This window comes from Notamacropus eugenii, chromosome 5 (genome assembly GCF_028372415.1).
Source record: "Notamacropus eugenii isolate mMacEug1 chromosome 5, mMacEug1.pri_v2, whole genome shotgun sequence".
Taxonomy (NCBI): domain Eukaryota; kingdom Metazoa; phylum Chordata; class Mammalia; order Diprotodontia; family Macropodidae; genus Notamacropus; species Notamacropus eugenii.
In genome coordinates this window covers 438,893,713-438,913,904 of record NC_092876.1, presented here as the reverse complement: position 1 = coordinate 438,913,904, position 20,192 = coordinate 438,893,713, and the positions used below count along the sequence as shown (strand labels likewise).

General features: G+C 36.6%; 1 protein-coding gene and 1 pseudogene across 3 annotated transcripts in view; one reads left to right on the top strand and one right to left on the bottom strand.

Annotated features, from left to right (window-relative positions):
- The window catches only part of CFAP47 (cilia and flagella associated protein 47), a 917,896-nt gene that overhangs the window by 226,862 nt on the left and 670,842 nt on the right, over nt 1-20,192 (bottom strand). The window lies entirely within an intron of this gene.
- LOC140507188 (aldo-keto reductase family 1 member B1 pseudogene) lies at nt 12,378-13,324 on the top strand (annotated as a pseudogene).

Below are 20,192 nucleotides of genomic sequence, written 5' to 3'. Positions count from 1 at the left end.
CTGGACAGAACACTAACTGTAGTCAGCAGGTCCCAATTCAAATCCCACCTTTGATACTTGATATCTGTAAAAACTTTGTTCACCCCCTTTAACCTTCTTGGAACTCAATTCCTTCGTCTGTAAAATGAAAGTGTTGGATTAGATTTTCCATGTGGTACTTTCAAAATTTTTTATCATAAGTTGAGCCACCAGTGATTTTATTTTTCTAACAGAAATTCATAAAGACTGGCTATACATATGTGTGTGTGGGTGTGGGTGTGGGTGTGGGTGTGTGCTGATGGAAAGAATACGCACACTAATGACACTGTGGATTCTTCAAACACTATTACTATTAGGAGGATATTTCAGATCTCACCTCCATACCACAAAGATACCAAATTAGCAGAGATCACGCTCTACAAACTAATTTAGATGTTGCTTTATGAGCATTCACCTTGTATATGTTATTTATTAAAAATTTTACCACTTTTGTCAAAGGATATGGAGAGGCAATTTTTGAATGAAGAAATTAAAGCTATCAAGTCATATGAAAAAATGTCTAAATCACTGTTGACTATAGAAGTGAAATTTAAAACCACTCTGAGGTCTACTCATGCCTATAACATTGACTAACATGACTTAAAAAAAAATGAGAAGTACTGGAGAAGATGTAGAAAAAAATGAAACATTAATGCATTGTTGGTGGAGTTGTGAACTGATCCAACCATTCTGGAGAGCAATTTGGAACTATGTCCAAAGGGTTATAAAACCATGAATACCCTTTGATCCAGCAATACTACTAGTAGTTCTGCATCCCAAAGAGATCATAAAAAAAGGCCAAAAGACCCATATGTACAAAAATATTTATAGCAGCTCTTTTTGCAATGGAAAAGAATTCTTCTTCTGATTCTTCTTTTACAACATAATTAATGTGGAAATGTGTTTAATATGATTGTACATGTGTAGCCCACATCAAATTGCTTGTTGTCTTGGAAAATGAGGAGAGGAGGGAGGAGGGAAAATGTGGAACTCAAAATCTTATGATGAATGTTGAAAATTAAAATAAATATTTTTAAATTACCATTTGAATTGTGGTGTGTGTGCCAGTGTATGTAAGTTTAACATAAAGATTCTACCACTTCTAAAATCCTCAAAACCCCTGCTTCAGAACAGAGTGCTTTTCAAATCAACCTTATTTCTCTCTGAAGTCAAATACTCCTTTGAACTTAATGCAGAAACCCAAGCTTGACCAGAAGATGGAAGAATGAAACTGGAACAATACCGAGAACTGAATGACTGAATGGAGTGTGCAAGGTTGAGGCAACAATAGTGTTGGGACCAAATCATCACGGTCAAAATGGAAGGGGAAAAGTAAGTCCTGCCTATAGACTTACACTCATCCTAATCGTTCTTATTGCTGAAAAACCTGAGTAAGTATCTAAGATTATTCTGTAAAAATGTATATAACAAAGATGATTTAATATAATACATAAGAAAGAAATTCCTGCTATCTTAACATCTCATTTTCTTCTACACAGTCTATAAAGATAGAAATAATATTTTATTTGAACTCTTTTAACTAAAATTCAGGTGTTTTCAGATATATAATCCTTGACTAGTAGATAGTCATACCCTCTCCAAAATAAAGCATCTCTAAACTCCAGGAATGCTCTCTGTGATTTCAACCTTATCTTACTACTACTCGCCTTTGTGTTGTCCTCCCCTATTAGATTATACACTACTACAGGGCAGGGACTCCTTATCTTAGCATTTGCATCCTCAGTGCCTAGGACAGGGCCTGACACATAGTTAGAACTCAATAAATATGATTTTTTTTAATTTATTCATTCTTTCATCCATTTCCTACGCTAAATATCAAACTTGAAGGTAGCTGTTTTTAGATCATTTGGAAACCAAAAAAAATGAATCCAGAAAACTAAAATGACACTTTTATTTTTAAACCAAATCAAATAGAATAAGAATTGTGGTTCATATTTTAACAGAGAATCAAGTCACTGCAAGCTTTTTTTTTTCTTTTTTCAAATATAGGATTGTGCAACTTAATTATCCCATTGTGAGACTTATTCTAAGTCATCCACAGTAACTGAGGAAGAAAATAAGTATCCTCCATGATCAAGTTTCAGAAATTGAAAACCTATATTGCTGAAAATCCAACTCAGTTGACAGAATAGTCATTTACCTTGTTTTTCTCTTACACCATTATTTGTATTCCATATATACATGTTAACAGGAATAGGGACTATGCCACATGCTGCTCAATAAGCTCCTAGGGTTTTTGATTACCTCTATAACCTCCTTCGTCTGTTATTTAAAGGGAGTCACAAGTTGGCCCAACTTAACTTTATATATATAAAAATATATAACAATTATATATTTTTACCCTTCACTTACTCTATAGTCCAAAGATCCTTTGAACTTACTACTAATTCCTTACCTACAGCACCATATTTCCCAGGAAAATGGCATAGGACATAGAGTCAAGAAGCACTAAACCCAGTCTAAGCCATTTACTAGCTATGTGACCTCATTCTTCATCTGCCATATAGAGATGATAACAGTGCCATTGTCGCAGGGTGCTTGTACAAATCAAATGAGATAATGCTTATAAAACACTTAACTTGGTCCCTGGCTCATAGCAGGTCCTTAATATCTGTGGATTATATTCCCTCTCCCCCTCTTCTTTGTATCCTTGCATTGACTTTCTCACATACCTGAAGTTGTGTTCCTTCCCATCTTTGCCTCTTAGAATCCTTATTTTCCATTAAGACTTGGCTTAAGCATTACCTTCTTCAGAAAGCCTTTCCTGATTCCCCCAAGTACTAGTGCCCCAGTCTCCTTGTAGTTATTCTGTAAATACTTATGTTGTTTCCCTTGAAAGACTATAAGCTCTTTGAGGGCAGGTTCTGTTTCACTTATATTCTATCACCGGGGCCTGGAATAGTGCCTGGAACATTGTTGATGATTAACAAATAAGTGTTGAATGGTTGACTGAACTGCATGCTGGTACCCTCAGATTTATAGCAGATCACTCCTATTATCTAATTGAAAATAAGGAGGTTATTTAAAATATACTTCTTCTTAGATGTCACAACATTCCTCAAAATTTTTGACATTATTACTCTCTTTTTTACTTCACTATACTCACAGAAAGAATGACTATATAGTCTATTTTAAGGCTAATTCCTCTACTTGGGGTCTTGGTTTTATTTTCTCTTTATTTCCTTCAGGAAGTACCCTGCCTTACTACAGCAATCATACCCATTTTCTAATGTGTTTTTAATCTGTCCTCCGCTAACTATTTCCCCTTCATTTAAAAACATTTTCCTGGGGGAGGAGCCAAGATGGCGGAGTAGAAAGACGCACAAACACATAGCTCCGAACCCACAACCCGTAGAATATCTGTAAAAAAGAACCCCCGGCTAATTCTGAAGCAGCAGAAGCCACAGAACGGTGGAGCAGAGAAGATTTCTGTTCCAGAGAGCCCTGCAAACCTCTCACAAAAGGTCCATCACGCTGTGGACGCAGAGTCGAGCTCAGCCCTGCTGTGGACACCCAGTGCTGAGAGGAGCAGATCCGAGCAGGCTTCAGGGACAGAATCTCCAGCAGCCGCGCGGGTCCCTCCACCCACAGGTGACAAGGGTCAGTGAGAGGGTCTCTTTGGCGGGTCAAGAGGGGAGTGGGGTGCCCCCATAACTCAGGCCCCTTGGGAGGCAGCAGCTGAGGCAGAGGCAGACCAGGGCTCCCCAAGCAGGCAGGAGCCTGGATCCATTGTTGAAGGTCTCTGCATAAACCCCCTGAGGGAACTGAGCCCGTGAGGCAGCAGTGCCCCCACCTGAGCACCTGAACTTAATCTCACACTGAATAGCAGCCCTGCCCCCGCATAAAGCCCTAAGGCTGGGAGCAGCATTTGAATCTCAGACCCCAAACGCTGGCTGGGAGGATCAGGAGGCAAGGTGGGTGTGAGGAAAATATTCATAGGTCAAGTCACTGGCTGGGAAAATGCCCAGAAAAGGGAAAAGAAATAAGACTATAGAAGGTTACTTTCTTGGTGAACAGGCATTTCCTCCCTTCCTTTCTGATGAGGAAGAATAATGCTTACCATCAGGGAAAAACGCAGAAGTCAAGGCTTCCATATCCCAGCCCACTCAATAGGCTCAGGCCATGGAAGAGCTCAAAAAGGATTTCGAAAATCAAGTTAGAGAGGTGGAGGAAAATCTGGGAAGAGCAATGAGAGACATGCAAGCAAAGCATGAAAAATAAGTAAACACCCTGCTAAAGGAGACCCAAAAAAATGCTGAAGAAAATAACACCTTGAAAAATAGGCTAACTCAATTGGCAAAAGAGGTTCAAAAAGCCAATGAGGAGAAGAATGCTTTCAAAAGCAGAATTAGCCAAATGGAAAAGGAGGTTCCAAAGCTCACTGAAGAAAATAGTTCTTTCAAAATTAGAATGGAACAGATGGAGGCTAATGACTTTATGAGAAACCAAGAAATCACAAAACAAAACCAAAAGAATGAAAAAATGGAAGATAATGTGAAATATCTCATTGGAAAAACAACTGACCTGGAAAATAGATCCAGGAGAGACAATTTAAAAATTATGGGACTACCTGAAAGCCATGGTGAGAAAAAGAGCCTAGACATCATCTTTTACGAAATTATCAAGGAATACTGCCCTGAGATTCTAGAACCAGAGGGCAAAATAAGTATTCAAGGTATCCACAGAACACCTCCTGAAAGAGATACTCCTAGGAACATTGTGGCCAAATCCCAGAGTTCCCAGGTCAAGAAGAAAATATTTCAAGCACCTAGAAAGAAACAATTCAAGTATTGTGGAAATACAATCAGAATAACACAAGATCTAGCAGCCTCTACATTAAGGGATCCAAGGGCATGGAATAGGATATTCCAGAAGTCAAAGGAACTAGGACTAAAACCAAGAATCACCTACCCAGCAAAACTGAGTATAATACTTCAGGGGAAAAATTGGTCTTTCAATGAAATAGAGGACTTTCAAGCATTCTTGATGAAAAGACCAGAGCTAAAAAGAAAATTTGACTTTCAAACACAAGAATGAAGAGAAGCATGAAAAGGTAAACAGCAAAGAGAAGTCATAAGGGACTTACTAAAGTTGAACTGTTTACATTCCTACATGGAAAGACAATATTTGTAACTCTTGAACTTTTCAGTATCTGGGTACTGGGTGGGATTACACACACACACATGCACACGCACACACACATAGAGACAGAGTACACAGAATGATTTGAAGAGGATGGGATCATATCTTAAAAAAATGAAATCAAGCAGTGAGAGAGAAAGGAATATTGGGAGGAGAAATGGAATGGGGCAAATTATCTCTCATAAAAGAGGCAAGCAAAAGACTTATTAGTGGAGGGATAAAGAGGGGAGGGGAGAGAAAAACATGAAGATTATTCTCATCACATTCCACTAAAGGAAGGAATAAAATGCACACTCATTTTGGTATGAAAACCTATCTTACAATACAGAAAAGTGGGGGATAAGGGGATAAGCAGGGTGGGGGGGATGATGGAAGGGAGGGCATGGGGAGGGCGGAGCAATTTGAGGTCAACACTCATGGGGAGGGACAGGATCAAAGAGAGAATAGAAGTAATGGGGGACAGGATAGGATGGAGGGAAATATAGTTAGTCTTATACAACACAACTATTACAGAAGTCATTTGCAAAACTACACAGATTTGGCCTATATTGAATTGCTTGCCTTCCAAAGGGAAGGGGGGCGGGGAGTGAGGGAGGAAAAGAAGTTTGAACTCAAAGTTTTAGGAACAACTGTCGAGTACTGTTCTTGCCACTAGGAAATAAGAAATATAGGTAAAGGGGTATAGAAAGTTATCTGGCCCTATAGGACAAAAGAGAAGATGGAGACAAGGGCAGAGAGGGATAATAGAAGAGAGAGCAGATTGGTGATAGGGGCAATTAGAGTGCTCGGTGTTTTGGGGAGGGGGGAGGGGACAAAAGGGGAGAAAATTTGGAACCCAAAATTTTGTTAAAATGAATGTTAAAAGTTAAATAAATAAATAAATTTTAAAAAATAAATAAAAAATTAAAAATAAAAATAAAAACATTTTCCTGTCTTCTCAACACTGAAAAAGCTTCCCTGACATTTCCAATCTATTCATTTACTATCTCATCTCTCTCCTTTTGCTATTTTTTAAAACAGTTATCTACATTTTTGCATGGCCCCTTAAGTCCTGACTCCTTTTCAGTCATGTTTCTTCTATTTTCAAAATATGCTAATGACATCCCTTTTCTGTTTAAAATATTTTATTGGTGTTGCTTTCTTTTCATAATATCAGGCTTACCTCTCAATGAGGTGATAATAGTAATTTAAATGGGAAAATCTCTCCCATTCATTAATAGGCTCATGTGACCTGTCTGAGTCACATAGAAGTCTGAGTCACATGGATCCTTCGGTAGAAGGAGCTTGCTGAACAGGTGGAAGAGGAAAGGTAGAACAGGAAGAGGCTGAGCTAGGGAAGAACTGAGAGGAAGGTAGTCATGAGAGCATTCAGAGCTAGGAGGGATGCAGGCAAGCAGACAGCTAAGCTCAAGAGTTTGTAGGAAGGACCTAGTGTGGAGAAGCTTGGGGTTGGCATGGTCCTCTCCATCGTTACTGTGTATAAATTTTCGTTACTATGATGAATTTGACATTCTGGTATCTAAATAAATGTTTTTTGTCTTGTCTTCCATGTGGAGAGTCTATGGTATTTCCCAATTCAGAATTGTGTCAGGATACTCATGGACACTGTAGGAGGCACTGTGATTATCACATTGGCATTACAGATACCAGGTCCTCTCCTGATAGAACCTTTCCTTGAAACAAATGAGATGAATCAAACAAGATAAGATTATTGTCCACATTAGAAAAGGTTACCATACTTACTCCTTTTGTCTCTCTCTTCTTTGTCAATCAGTAGGAAAACACGTACACCACTAAGTTCTCAGAAGACAAAAACTGACCACTACAATGATCAGAGTTCTGAAGTTTCAATATTTTTTCTTTTTCTTTTCATTATCATTTTCATCTTGTTTTGTTCTGATTTCACTGTTCATCAGTATATACAGGTGTCCAGTTCTCTGAATTATCTATCATTGTCATTCCTTATAGTACAATAATATTCTGTTAAATTCATACATCCCATTTTGTTTAGTCATTTCAAAGTCTGAGGGCTCCCATTCTCCCTTCTAGGTGCTGGCTGTTACCAAAAATGAAAAAAAATGCTGTTCTTAAGAGTTTTGATTTCTTCTTTGTTTTCACTTTTGTTATTTTTTTTTACATTGACTCTTTTCCTTTGTTGTTGATTTCTTTGGAGAATATGCTTCATAGTCTTGTCTCTGTCTCAGAGGGAATGTGCAGTTTAGCTTTTTGTTATTGATTTTATTTTTGTTTTAGGGTCATAGGATCATCTATAATGGAGACTATTTCAGACAACACTGAATCCAATCCCCTCACTTTAAAGATAAGAAAATTGTGGCCCATGGAGGTTACGGTTTTCAAGAACAGTGAAACCAATTCATATATCAAGGAACAGTCCATTAATGTGCCTATCTTCCCACAGTTTTTCCAACTTTTATCATTTTTGTCTATTGTCATCTTTGTTACTATGATGGATCTCAAGTAATACTTCACTGTTGTTTTCATTTATATTTCTTTATTATCATTGATTTAGATTAAATCTTGCATATGGTTGTTTACAGCAAGCTTTTTTTTTCTTTTGAACCCTGTATGTTCATATAATGTAACCTTATCTTGTTTGTACAAAATTTGTCAATTCCTGATAGATATTGAATGTTAGACCTTTATCAGAGATATTTCCTGTATTGTTTTCTTCTAGTTGACTACCCTTTTATTCTACATGCATCAGTTTTATGCCCACAAAAATATTTTTTAATTTTGTATAAAGAAAATTATCTTTTTATCTTTTATAACTCCTCTCCCTAATTACTTCTTAATCATTTTCCCCTCCAAAATGGTTCAATTTACATCTTTCCAATCTCCTAGAATTTTCATTGTTTGTATTAATTATATATTATATTTTAAGACTATTTATTTAGGTCAGGCATCCATTTAAAGTTTATTGCAATAAGATACTGATTAAAACCTAATTTCTACCAGACTGCTTTCCAGTTTTCCCAACCTTTTTTTTTTGCTTACTTGAGCTTATCTTTATTTTAATAATTATTATTTTGGAAAACTTGGGCCCCTTTGTCACATACACTTAGTCTAAGATGAAAGAAATCTATCCCAAGCTTTGACAGGTCCAGAGAGCTATCAATTCTACAACCACATTTCCTTTCACTTTGCTTCCTAGTTATCTAAGAGAATAAAGGAGAGCAGCCCATGTAAACTCAATACCCTTCTGACTTGGTAGATCTTCCAGTCATCGTGTTCACCACACTGATGTCCAGGTGCAGTTCTGTATGGAACAAGGATATAGTGCATGGGTGAGAGAAATGAGACTTCTCCTTATGTCTCCTTATGTTCTTCCCACTATTCACTAATCCAGATCCATGTCACTGTCTTATCTTTTCTCAGTCTCCTTTTAGTTATTCCTTCATAATCAGCTCTCCCAGTTTGAAGGGTTTTTCCCTTGTTTGTATTTTTCCTCTGAACTCTTCTCCTTCTCTTAAACCCCTTTCTTCTCCCCGTGTGTAATTTTGCTGTTCCCTGTTTACTAATTACAATTTTAACGTTATACTTATTTTTGCCAACCTTCCTTGGAGTCTGGCATCACATTTCTTAGCATGATGAATTCTGAGTTTCTTGCAGCTAATGAACTATGGAATCCACTACTTTTAAATTTCTTCTTTGGATCATGAAATTCTGAACGTAAAAAATCTTTTATGATTTCTTGAAATATGATGAGTAGAAATTTGGCTTGTCATTTGTTTTTTCAAAGATCACAATGATTCTTCAAGCACCACTCTCCTATTTTCCAGATAAGGAGACTTTCTAGCAGGTGTCTCAAATGTTCTAATAATTTTTTTTTTATTCTTTCAATTTGGTTCTAACATCCCTTTTTATTGAATTATTGATTTCTTATTGTTCTGGTCTATTTTTGAAGATATATATAATAAGGGAAGGACTTTTACCTCCTATTATATGTTATTTATTCTTTATCCAGCAGTTGTAACTTCAGGCTTTATCTTTTGTTTCAACTTTTCCTTCATTCCTTCCAGCCATTCTTGGGTTTCTTTTTATCAATCCACTTATTTTTCCTTGGGTTCCATTTACAATTATTGTGGAATTATTTTCTTTCAAAACTTTATCTTGGGATTATTATAACTCAATATTTATTAATTGTATCAGCAATTTTATTCTTCTTTCTTATATTTTCAGTTTCTCAAATAGGACTGGCTAATGTTTCTTTTGAACTTCTTTTACCTCTACAATTATTGTTTATTATTGTCATGCTAATTCTTCAGTGCTGGACCCTGGGTTAAGTAGAGGACTGTAAGAAGTCATACTGAACTTTCAGGACTTATTTGAAATCAGAAAGTCCTGCTAATAATATCTCCTTATTCCTCCCTCTTCCAGCAATATGAATCTGGAGCAACAAAATGGATATGGTTATCTTGGTTGTGGCAGATGCTGAGATCTCACTCTTAGGATCTATAAGACTATAGCTGACACAGTAGAGCTATCATCACAGTGGTCTCTGAGATCTGTCCTTTACTTCAATAATGGACTGGGCTGCTATGTTAAATCATGCCCTGGCCCACACCACACTGCTGAACGGGTTGGATGAGATAAGGATTAACACAATCTCTCCTACCTGCTCCTTCTTATCATTAGATTGGGGTCACATAAAGGAGTACAGGGATATTTTAAATACTAGTTCACTTCTGAAGCTTACAGTATAGTCCTTTTTTGTTTGGGGTGAGAAAAGGTAGCAGAAGTTATCTTACTGGAGGAGATACTTCTAACTTTTTTTCCTATTTATTATTTTCTGATTTATTTGGTGATTTTTTTTTCTACTGTTCTACTCAAATAGCACTTGCATACAGCAGATAATTAATAAATGTTTGTTTAACTGGGGGATAAATACATACATACATACATACATACATACATACTTACATATATATATATTAGCTGCTATTAAAGGAAAAATTAAAATATATAAACAGCTCTCAAAGTTCATTTATTATATAACTGAGTCAAGGAAATTGAAAAGTAAATGTATGTCCATATAAAGAGTGGTACAAAATAGAAGCTCAAACTCCTCTGCTTTCTTTAATGATAAAGGAACTTATTAAATGCCATAAGAAACAATATGTATAGTAAAGAGTGTCAAGAGTCTTGGTTTTAAGACTCAAGAAGTCTTAAAAGACTTGATTTCAAGGTCAGGGAGACCTGCTTTCAAGTTCTTCCTCTGATACATTCTGGTTGTGTGACCCTGAGCAAGCCAATTGACCTTTCAGCTATCCCAGGCAGCTCTCTAGATTGCAAAGTAAGTGAAAATGGACAAAAAGAGCTCTTCACTGGGAACTGTACTCATTAAATGATAGGTTTAGTTTAAAATTTTTAAAAGTGTAAGAAAATATGTAATTTGTAGAATGATTATCTTATAATTTTGAATAATCCCAAAAAGTTACCTAAAATGGTTTTACATAAAATGAAAATGTGAAGAAAATAGACCAATGATAATAGATTGACATATCATTTTCTGAATAAAAGATTATCTTACATTTTATTTCCCCAATGATATTACTAATCTTAATATAATATTCCCAGGAAGCAAGGAAAAGCAAAATATTCCTATTTTATAACTGAAGAAACTGCCCAAGTGAAATTAATCAACTTTCCCAAACTTGCACAGGAGATCCATTGCAATGGGTTTCAGAAATTTTTGGACTGAGTGCTACACAGCAAGAAAAGACCAAACTCCAAAAATGTTCTTAAATAAAACTCTTGATTATGTCATATTCATTTATAGGACATTTTAGAACCAGCTGGATACCCAAAAATTTACAAGATTCCTGAAATACATATGGTCTTATTTAAAGAGTCTAATCATATATTTCACCAAGATTAAAAGCAGCATTTCATCTAATTATTTCTGGTGTAGGGATGGAGGTAAATTAATGTAATCACAGAAGGCCTTGACACCTAAAGTGAGTCAACCAATCAAAAATACAAATTTTGTGTGAACAAGCCCTTAATCAACTTGAGAGAATTATAATGCTTCAGTTGGTTGGATAAAAGAAGATGAGGTCAGTGGGGAAAAGGCTTGTTATAAATAGAGAAGTTAGTCTCATGAGCCAGTCTAATGGTGGAAGAGCTCCTGCTTAGAGGATTCTGCTTCTAGCTAAGCCCCTTTAGGGGGAAACTCTCTGGGAAGGTCAAGGTAGGTGAGAACTCCTTTCCACTTCCTTCCCTCAAAATCTGCCCTAAATGTCTACTGAAGAGTTTGGACCAATGGGAGATATGCTTATTCAAGAGCAGAAAGAGATACAATAAATTCACTATAGAAAGAAACACAGATGCAAAAAAAGATGACCACTCAAGGGAAGAAGCATCCAGAATTTATCCAACCATCCCTAAGACTGAAAGAAAATAGAAGACAGAGAAAGAGAAACAGAGATAGAGACGGAGAGATTTCTTGCCAAGTAATTTCAATTCTCCTAGTGAGGGAACTTCTTAAAGCAAAACAAATAAGAAATAACCTTGTAAGTTATAGTCTTGAAGAATTATCTAAGGCTTTGAGAGATCAAGTTAATTTTCCAGAGTCACAAGGCTGAATACATGTTGAAGGTATGACTTGAATCACTACAATAGGCCCCGCCACTTGATATATAATTTATTTCATAATGATATTTTCAGTTTCATTACAACAAACCTCAACTGTCCTTCATAATGGAGACAATGGACAAAGTAATTAACTCCAAATTGCTATGTATTTAAAATATTGTTCAACAAAGCAAATAGGTTAATTTACTAAATTTAGTAGAGGGACTTGTAGTCTAGGGATACAATTTTCTGTGAATAACATTTCATTTCGGCATCATGCAATGTGAACAAAAGTTTCTATACACAGATATAGTCTTTAGCACTTTTTTGTGTGAGCCACTAGAAAAATTGAAATGATTACTGTCCTGGAAAAAAAAGAAAATCATCTGTTATGTTAGTCCTAAGAGAAAGTGATAGGGGTATACTCAAAGGAAAGATGAAACTGAGAAATTCTGTCTCACTTTGGGTTTGGGGTATGAGTTCAAAGATTGCATGAAGCCACATGAAAGAGTATACCAAATCACTAATAAGAGAAATGCACATCAAAATAACCCTGAGGGGGTCAGGTTGTGAGGGCCAGCACTTACGTGTGTGGTAGTAACCATCTCCTACGAGGCTACCTTCCTCGTGCTGAGGAACAAGGCAAAGATGCCCATCCTGGACCTGGGCACTTGGAATTCCCCTCCAGGCAAAGTGGCTGATGCCGTGAAGGCCGAACTTGATGTTGGATACCACCACATTGACTGTGCCCATGTCTGCTGGAATGAGAATGAAGTAGGTGAGGCCATCCAAGAGAAAATTAAACGAGAAGACCTCTTCATTGTCAGCAAGCTTTGGTGCACATACCATGAGAAAAGCTTGGTCAAGTCAACCTGCCAAAAAACTCTGAGTGACTTGAAGCTGAATTACTTGGATCTCTACCTTATTCATTGACCTACAGGATTTAAGGCTGGAAAGGATTTGTTCCCATTGGATGACAAGAGCAATGTAATTCCCAGTAATACAAGCTTTTTGGGTACATGGACAGCCATGGAAGAGTTGGTGGATGCCGGACTAGTAAAAGCCATTGGAATCTCCATCTTTAACCATGACCAGATTGAGAAGCTGTTGACCAAACTGGGGCTGAAGTACGAGCCGGCAGTTAACCAGATCGAGTGCCACCCTATCTCACCCAGGAGAAGTTGATCGAATATTGCCAGTCCAAGGACATTGTGGTGACTGCCTACAGTCCTCTTGGTCCTCCAGATTGGCCATAAGCCAAGCCAGAGGATCCTTCTCTCTTGAATGACCCCAGGATTCAAGCCATTGCAGCAAAGCACCAAAAATCTACAGTGCAGGTTCTGATCAAATTCCATATCCAGAGAAAAGTGGTTGTGATTCCTAAGTTGATCACCCTGTCACAGATTGCCAAGAACTTTCAGGTGTTTGATTTTTTGAGCTGACTGACGAAGAAATGTCTATTATACTCAGCTTCAACTGCAACTGGAGAGCCTGTGCCTCGGTCAGCACTACTTCTCACAAAGATTATCCCTTCCATGCCCCGTTTTGAAGTTCTGATTGGTGCTGCCCAGTGTCCAGATGACGGTCACCTGATGCTTCCAACTCTACCTGACCTCGTTTCCAAGATCTGAGTCAACTGCTGAATATTACCATCAGATCTCAGCTTAATTTAGTAAATCCTAGTTTTCTGGACTTCACTTCCTGCCCAGCTGGAAGGAGGACAGAATGACTACCCCCTCTCCATGTGGGCCCTGCAAACAAGAATTATTCCACCAGCAAATGATGTTCTTTTAGTAACAAGCAGATTTCATCTGCTTGAAATTATAAACCCCACCTTCTTGCTTTAAATAAAAAAAAAACAAAAACAAAAACAACCCTGAGATTTCACCTCATACTCAGCAAATTGACAAAGAGGACAAAAGTTAGGAATAGTCACGGATGGAGATAATATGAGAAAGTAGACTGAAGCCTTGTATTGTTGGTGGGACCAGGAATCAGGATAACCATTTTGGAAAGTGATTTGGAATTATGCAAAGAAAATGGCTAAAGAGTAGATACTCTTTGACCCAGAGATGGGTTTATAACTCAAAGAGATGACTGATAAGAAAAAAGTCCTCAAATACACCACAAATTCTGTAACAGCACATTTTGGAGAAGCAAAGAACTGGAAACAAAAGAAATACCTATTGACTAGAGAATGTTAAATACATAAGGGAATAAGAATGCAATAGAATATTGTTCTGCTATGAGAAATTATGAATATAAGGAAAAAAGAGAAATATGGAAATATTTACAGAATCTAATGCAGAGTGAACCAAGGTGAATCAAGAAAAGAACACATGCACAATGACCACAGTAGTGTAAAAGGAAATAGTCACAAAAGAATAAAAAGTTAATGTTACAAAATTACAAAGAATTACATGGTTCCCAAGAAAAGCTATGAGAAAAACTCCATTGGAGAGGTGGGAGGTCCAGAGATATGGAATGCTGAATATATCTTCAGACTTTAAAAATATGTTGATCAGTTTTGCTGATTTTTTTTGTCTTTTCTTTTTTTTTTTTTTCTTAAAAAATATCCTTTCTTATATGGGAGGATTTCTTGGAAGGGAAAGAAAAAGGATTCTGGCAGAAATTCTGATTATATCCAAAACAAATCAATGAAACTAATTTTTTAAATAGTGTAGGAGAATAGAAACTGAAAGGTTAGATTCTGTTAGGACCACAACAGAGTTCTTTCTGCAACGGACACCTCCTTGTTCAACAACCAGATTGGGACACTAAGGCAGAGGTTCCCAAACTTATTTGACCTACCATCCCTTTAAAAAATTTCCATTCATAAGAACAGGGACAATATTTTCCCTTGAAATGTGAATTAATAGGTCCACCAGAAATACTAATCTCCTGGCCATTTAATACATGAAAAATAAGCATAAGAATCAAGGATATAGCAAGTATCTAGAAAGATTAGATAAAAGAGTAATTTAAACACTTGTGTGGTATAAGGGAATCAAACAAATCCTATTGGATGGAAACAAAAGCAGTATAAGTTAGTTAAATGGAGACTTTTTTTTTAATTCTTACTTCTCTAGAGATCATTGTACACAGTAACAGCAGTACTGTAATAATGATCAACTGTGAAAGACTTAGCCACTCTAATCAAGGCAATAATTCAAGACAATTCATGATGAAAAATGCTATCCATTTCCAGAGAAACAAATGAACTCAATGAAAACTGAAAAATATTTTTTTCACTTTATTTTTCTTGCTTTTTTGCAATGTGGCTAATATAGGTTTTTTGCATGATTTCATATGTGTAATTGATGTCATATTGATTCCCTTCTCAATGGGTGAGGGAAGGAGTGGGATGGAAGGAGAAAATTTGGACCTCAAATTTAAAAAAAATGAAAATAATTTTGTTAATTTGGGTAGATATCCTGAGTACAAAATAATAGGGGATAAAAATTAGTTAAATGAGCAGATACATGATGGCAAATAAGTAGGAACAAAGAACGGAGTCTCTTCTTTATGGCTTCAGGGATTGATGTTATTTCTCTCCCATTTGGCTGCCTGAGGTAGTGGATGTTAAATCCAAAGTTTTCCTGTTTTTTTAAGAAAAATTATTCACAGTTCTTGTTTTAATTAGTACTAATATCAGCTTTCTCCAGATAAATATATGATTGACCATGACTTCTTTCATTATCTATGAATACAGTGTTGTAAAAAGAGGAATCAAGTTGATTATAGAGACCAAAAGAAAAAGATAGAATTTATTTTTTTGAATTTTAGAGTAGAAGCAGTTTGTTCTTCCTTCTCCCATCACTAACCAGGACTTATTTAGGTATATGGAAAAAAATCATTAGTTATTTTATAATTTTTCCAAAAGCAGAGAAAGTTCCAGTCATGTGGTTCCAGTCCTCTCTATTTCTTCTAGGCTAATACTGTGGGCTTATAAAAGTGATTGGGCAGTCTAGTCATGCTTTAGTACTGTTCTGGTCATGCTGCCTTCTCCATTATTTCCCTAAGAAAATTCCACAGAAAAATTCCTCTGGAGAGATGGAGTCACAGGTGGCAATTAGTAGGTCTCACCTGAGAGGAGGGGGATAGCTGCAGAGTTCTGATGGAAGCCACATTCCAGGGATGGAGGTGAATAGGAGAGTTAAGTATCCCTCACCTTTCTTGTAGGATCTCAATAGGTGACTCTTTAATTGAACATCTCTAAATTTTCAGAGACTCAGTTACATGTAGTTTTACAGAAAATATGACAGCAATGATTTTCAATAGATTCTCTTCCTCCCTCCATCCCTTCCTGCTGTGTAATAATAAACATCTGCCTTAGTAGAATGAAGTGTTTTCACACTTTGAGTTGTTACTTAATGTTCTGAATATAAAGAAAATGCCAAAGCAAAATAGGTTTATTTTACTGGTAATTTCCAAAATTGTCAGTCCACAAAATGTTTATCTGATTTTTATCATACTTACTGAGGTGTCTCATTTACCATAAAACTTCTAGAAAGCATAGTCTATCCTTGTTTCCCCCACGTCATCACCACTTACTTGCTCTCACTTCAAACTTACTTTCACTCCCCATCTCTCACTCTAATGAAATTGTACCAAAGTTACCAGCAGGATTTCCATTGCCATATACAGAGATCTTTTCAAAATATTTATCATACTTATCATGTTTAATATCTCTAAAGCATTTGACATGAATGATCCTCCTTGATACTTTATCCTTCTTTGGATTCAGTGACTGCCTTTTCATGATTCTCCTAATTCACTGGATATTACTTTTATATTCCTAAATGTGATCTTGTCTCAAGATTCTTTAATGTTCCCTAAAGGTGAACATGTTTCACAACCCTGTCCTTAGTCCTATTTTCTTCTACCTATCCACTTTCTTCTTGGGCAACCCAGTCTCCCCACTCCAGCCTCCATCACACACACACACACACACACACACACACACACACACACACACAAATACCAGTTATCTTCCCCTCGATGCTATTTATTGAGAATAGACAGGGAAAATCAAAACTATATTCTCAGCCCCTAACGTGGTCCCACATCTCATGATAAGCCAGAGACTTTAGCAATCTGATGAGATAAAAATAATTCCATAGTTCTTCCATGTAATCCACAGACAGGTATAGCTTATTGGGGTGCATACTCAGGAGTGTACAATTTCTTTGAAAAACAAGTTTATGATACTACTCCTTTGTGCCAATATCAAAGAGAGCCACTAAAGGAAAGAAACACAAACATGTACCAGAGGCCCAATACGTTGTAGGAGTGGAACATTCCTGAACACTTGGTTCTATAAGAATACTTTAAATGTAAAATCGTAACTGCTTCCTCTTTTTCAATAACCTTTTTAAGAAAGTTGAGATAGGCTGCCTGTCATGAAACAAGGAACAAATTCCCTGACACTGATTCTTAAGGGTCTATTTGTAGCTATTAAAAGACTTAGTAGTGTATGAAATTAAATGTCTAGCTAGATACTGTCGTTCTTATATATGTGACATAGAACTACCACTTACCAACACCACCACTGCCTTTACTGCCACATTCTCAGCTCACTTAGTGGGCTTTCACTGACTTCATGAACGTCTGTTTTCTATAAGGTGTCAAGATATTTGTGGAGAGCCTGCTTTCCAGACTAAGACCCAACAAGCAGCCTGCCCCCTGAGCTTGGCATAATAACAATCCCTTGCACTCTTAATAATCTTAGACTCTAACAAAGTGCATTGTTTTGGCCAACACCTATCACTGCCCCCCTATTTCCCAGACACCTCGGAGTCATCCATCACACCTTTTAACATGCTCACAATCCCTGTTTTTATAATAGTTATGTGAACCAAACCAGGTATGGCACTCCTGTTCCTGCCACACTAACTGTGGTTCTGTTTGTGTCTGTAAGACAATCCACTTGGAGCCTGTTCCCATAGGACCCAGACTTGTTGCTTTGGATCAGAGCATGCCTGCTCTGAGAGTGGCTAAGAATGATTATGTCAAGGCCCAACCCAGTTATGTACATAAAGCCCTGTATTGCCCCCTCTTCCTCATCAGGTCTTCTGTTTGCAAGTGCTTCCTCGCTTTGAAATTAAACATCTGTTTGCATCCTGACTCTCCTGTCTCTAGACTGTTTGGCTCAGGCCACCCACAAGTTAGAGGCTAGTTCTGGTCCAGTTGGTATTAACTGGTACCAGTAGTAGTTTGTACAGAACCAAGTCAAATGCACTTTCCAGTGGATTAGGCATCAATGGAGTCTTATTTCTCTGGAGTTCAGCCTTGCTTTATCTGATGAGTCCTCTGATCTTTGTTCTTGATTCCAATCCTGAGCTCTCCCTTGATAGAGCTCACCTTTCTTTGGGAGAAAAACTCCAAGTCCCTCCTGTGACCCAGTTCCTCTTGGGTCCCTCTGGTAAGGATATCCCCTCCAAATGACATATATCTGTTCATTGGTGTCTGTGCACATCTGTAAAATTAGGGCCATTCTGTGTGTCTTTGTAAAATTGCAGCTGTTTATCTCTCTGCCAAACTGGTTCTATTTGTATCTGTCATGTCATTTTGTCTGTGTCTGTTTGTAAAATGTCTATGTCATGTTTCTGCTGTGAGCTAGATTCTGTTACCTTGAAAGATTTCAAATACAGCCAACCAGAAAAACTTCTAAGGATTGAAGCCTGTGCCTTCTAACTTCCCTGTTTCTGTCAATGGTCATTTTCTTAGTCAAACAGGCTCTAAACATTGGCAAACTGGGCTTTTTTGGTTATTTAGGTAACATTGCCTCTAGCTTATGGTTCATTTGATATCTTTGGCTTTCTCTTCCTGAAGGAATGGATAGGTGCTATCATGCCCCTTTCTACTCTAATTTTACATGGTTTTTTTTAAAAGAAAAAAAAAAGCAAGCAAGAATCCTTCTCTAGAACCAGAAAAATAATTTCCCTATTTATTCATTTATTAAGTGGCTACTATGAGCCAGGCACCGTGTAAAGCACTGAGGATATTACTTTTCAAACCTTGCCTTTTTCCTTCTCTAGGATTGATGAGTTGGCACTGAAAAGATGTCAAACAATGTGGACCCAGGGAGCAAAGTAGGAATCACTTCTACCTGCCTAGCTGAATTTTTTACATTATTATATACAGATTCCAGAAACCCAAAGTCTCAGAAGGGTTTTGAGGTACTTTTATATTTACATCCTTTGTACTTCACTTAATAGGTACTTAATAAATTCTTTTTGAATGAAATCTAATTGAATTAATTGTACTTGGTGGGGTAAGAATGGAGAATTGAGAATAGGCTGAAAATCTGGGAGACTGCTGTTGCCCTCAGTGGAATTAAAGAAGTTGACGTGGAAGGATAAGCTTCTCAAAGGAAGAAACCATTCATCATTATCTTCATATTGTCCATAATACCTAACTCAGCATCTTGCACATAGTAGCTATTTACTGTCTAGTGAATTTTTGTTGACTAAACATATTTCCAATGTTACAGGCTTTTATTTCTTTTCTTTTTTTTCATATAATGTGAAATTAATTTTACAACTTGATTTATTTCAGTCTTTGATTATTTTTCTCAGGCATTAAGCTAATCAACAAGGTGCATCCATAACATGGAAATGCAAAATTCTTTCTTAATCACCTTAAAACAAAATGTCTCTGCATAATATAAAGCTCTTACAGAAGCTTTTATATGTAGTTGTCCGTAAGATTTAACAACAGTAGTAGAAACTAAACATATATACGTGTATATATACATATATATTCATATATATATACACACACACAAATATAGTGAGACTGAAATTATTTGTTTGTTTAAGAAAGCTCACATTGTTACTTCAATTAACCATTTTGCATATTTAGCTAATTTGCCAAATCAAAATGACCTGTAATAGCTATAAGAAAATCAGTTGAAAGAAAGATGGTGTTGATTCAAAAGGAATTTTTTGCACCTTTTATGTCTCTATGACTAAATGCACAAGTTTTTATCAGTAAACATTACAATCTATTTTGTAAAACAAGGATTAGCTAGCAGTGCACGAAAGGCCACTGATTATTTTAAAAAGATGCCTTGCACATTCAGTGAACTTGCTATTTTTCCAATAAACATAAAACATGGTAAAATATTTGGACTATTTTATACCAATATATTCTCTAAGGGAATTAATTCATAACATTATTTTTACATAATACAAATGCCATCTTTCCAATAATATTTAAGAGGAAAGTCCACACAATTCAAATGACTGCATAGAATTATGGAATGAAAGAAATTTTGTATATGAAGAGATTCTAATTTTATCTATTCAGGGCAAAACTCTTTCACATAAGATTCTACAGATGAACGTTTGTGATCTAACAATCTGTTGTTAAATGCCAGTGACTGAAACCTACACTTTTATAAACTATTCAAT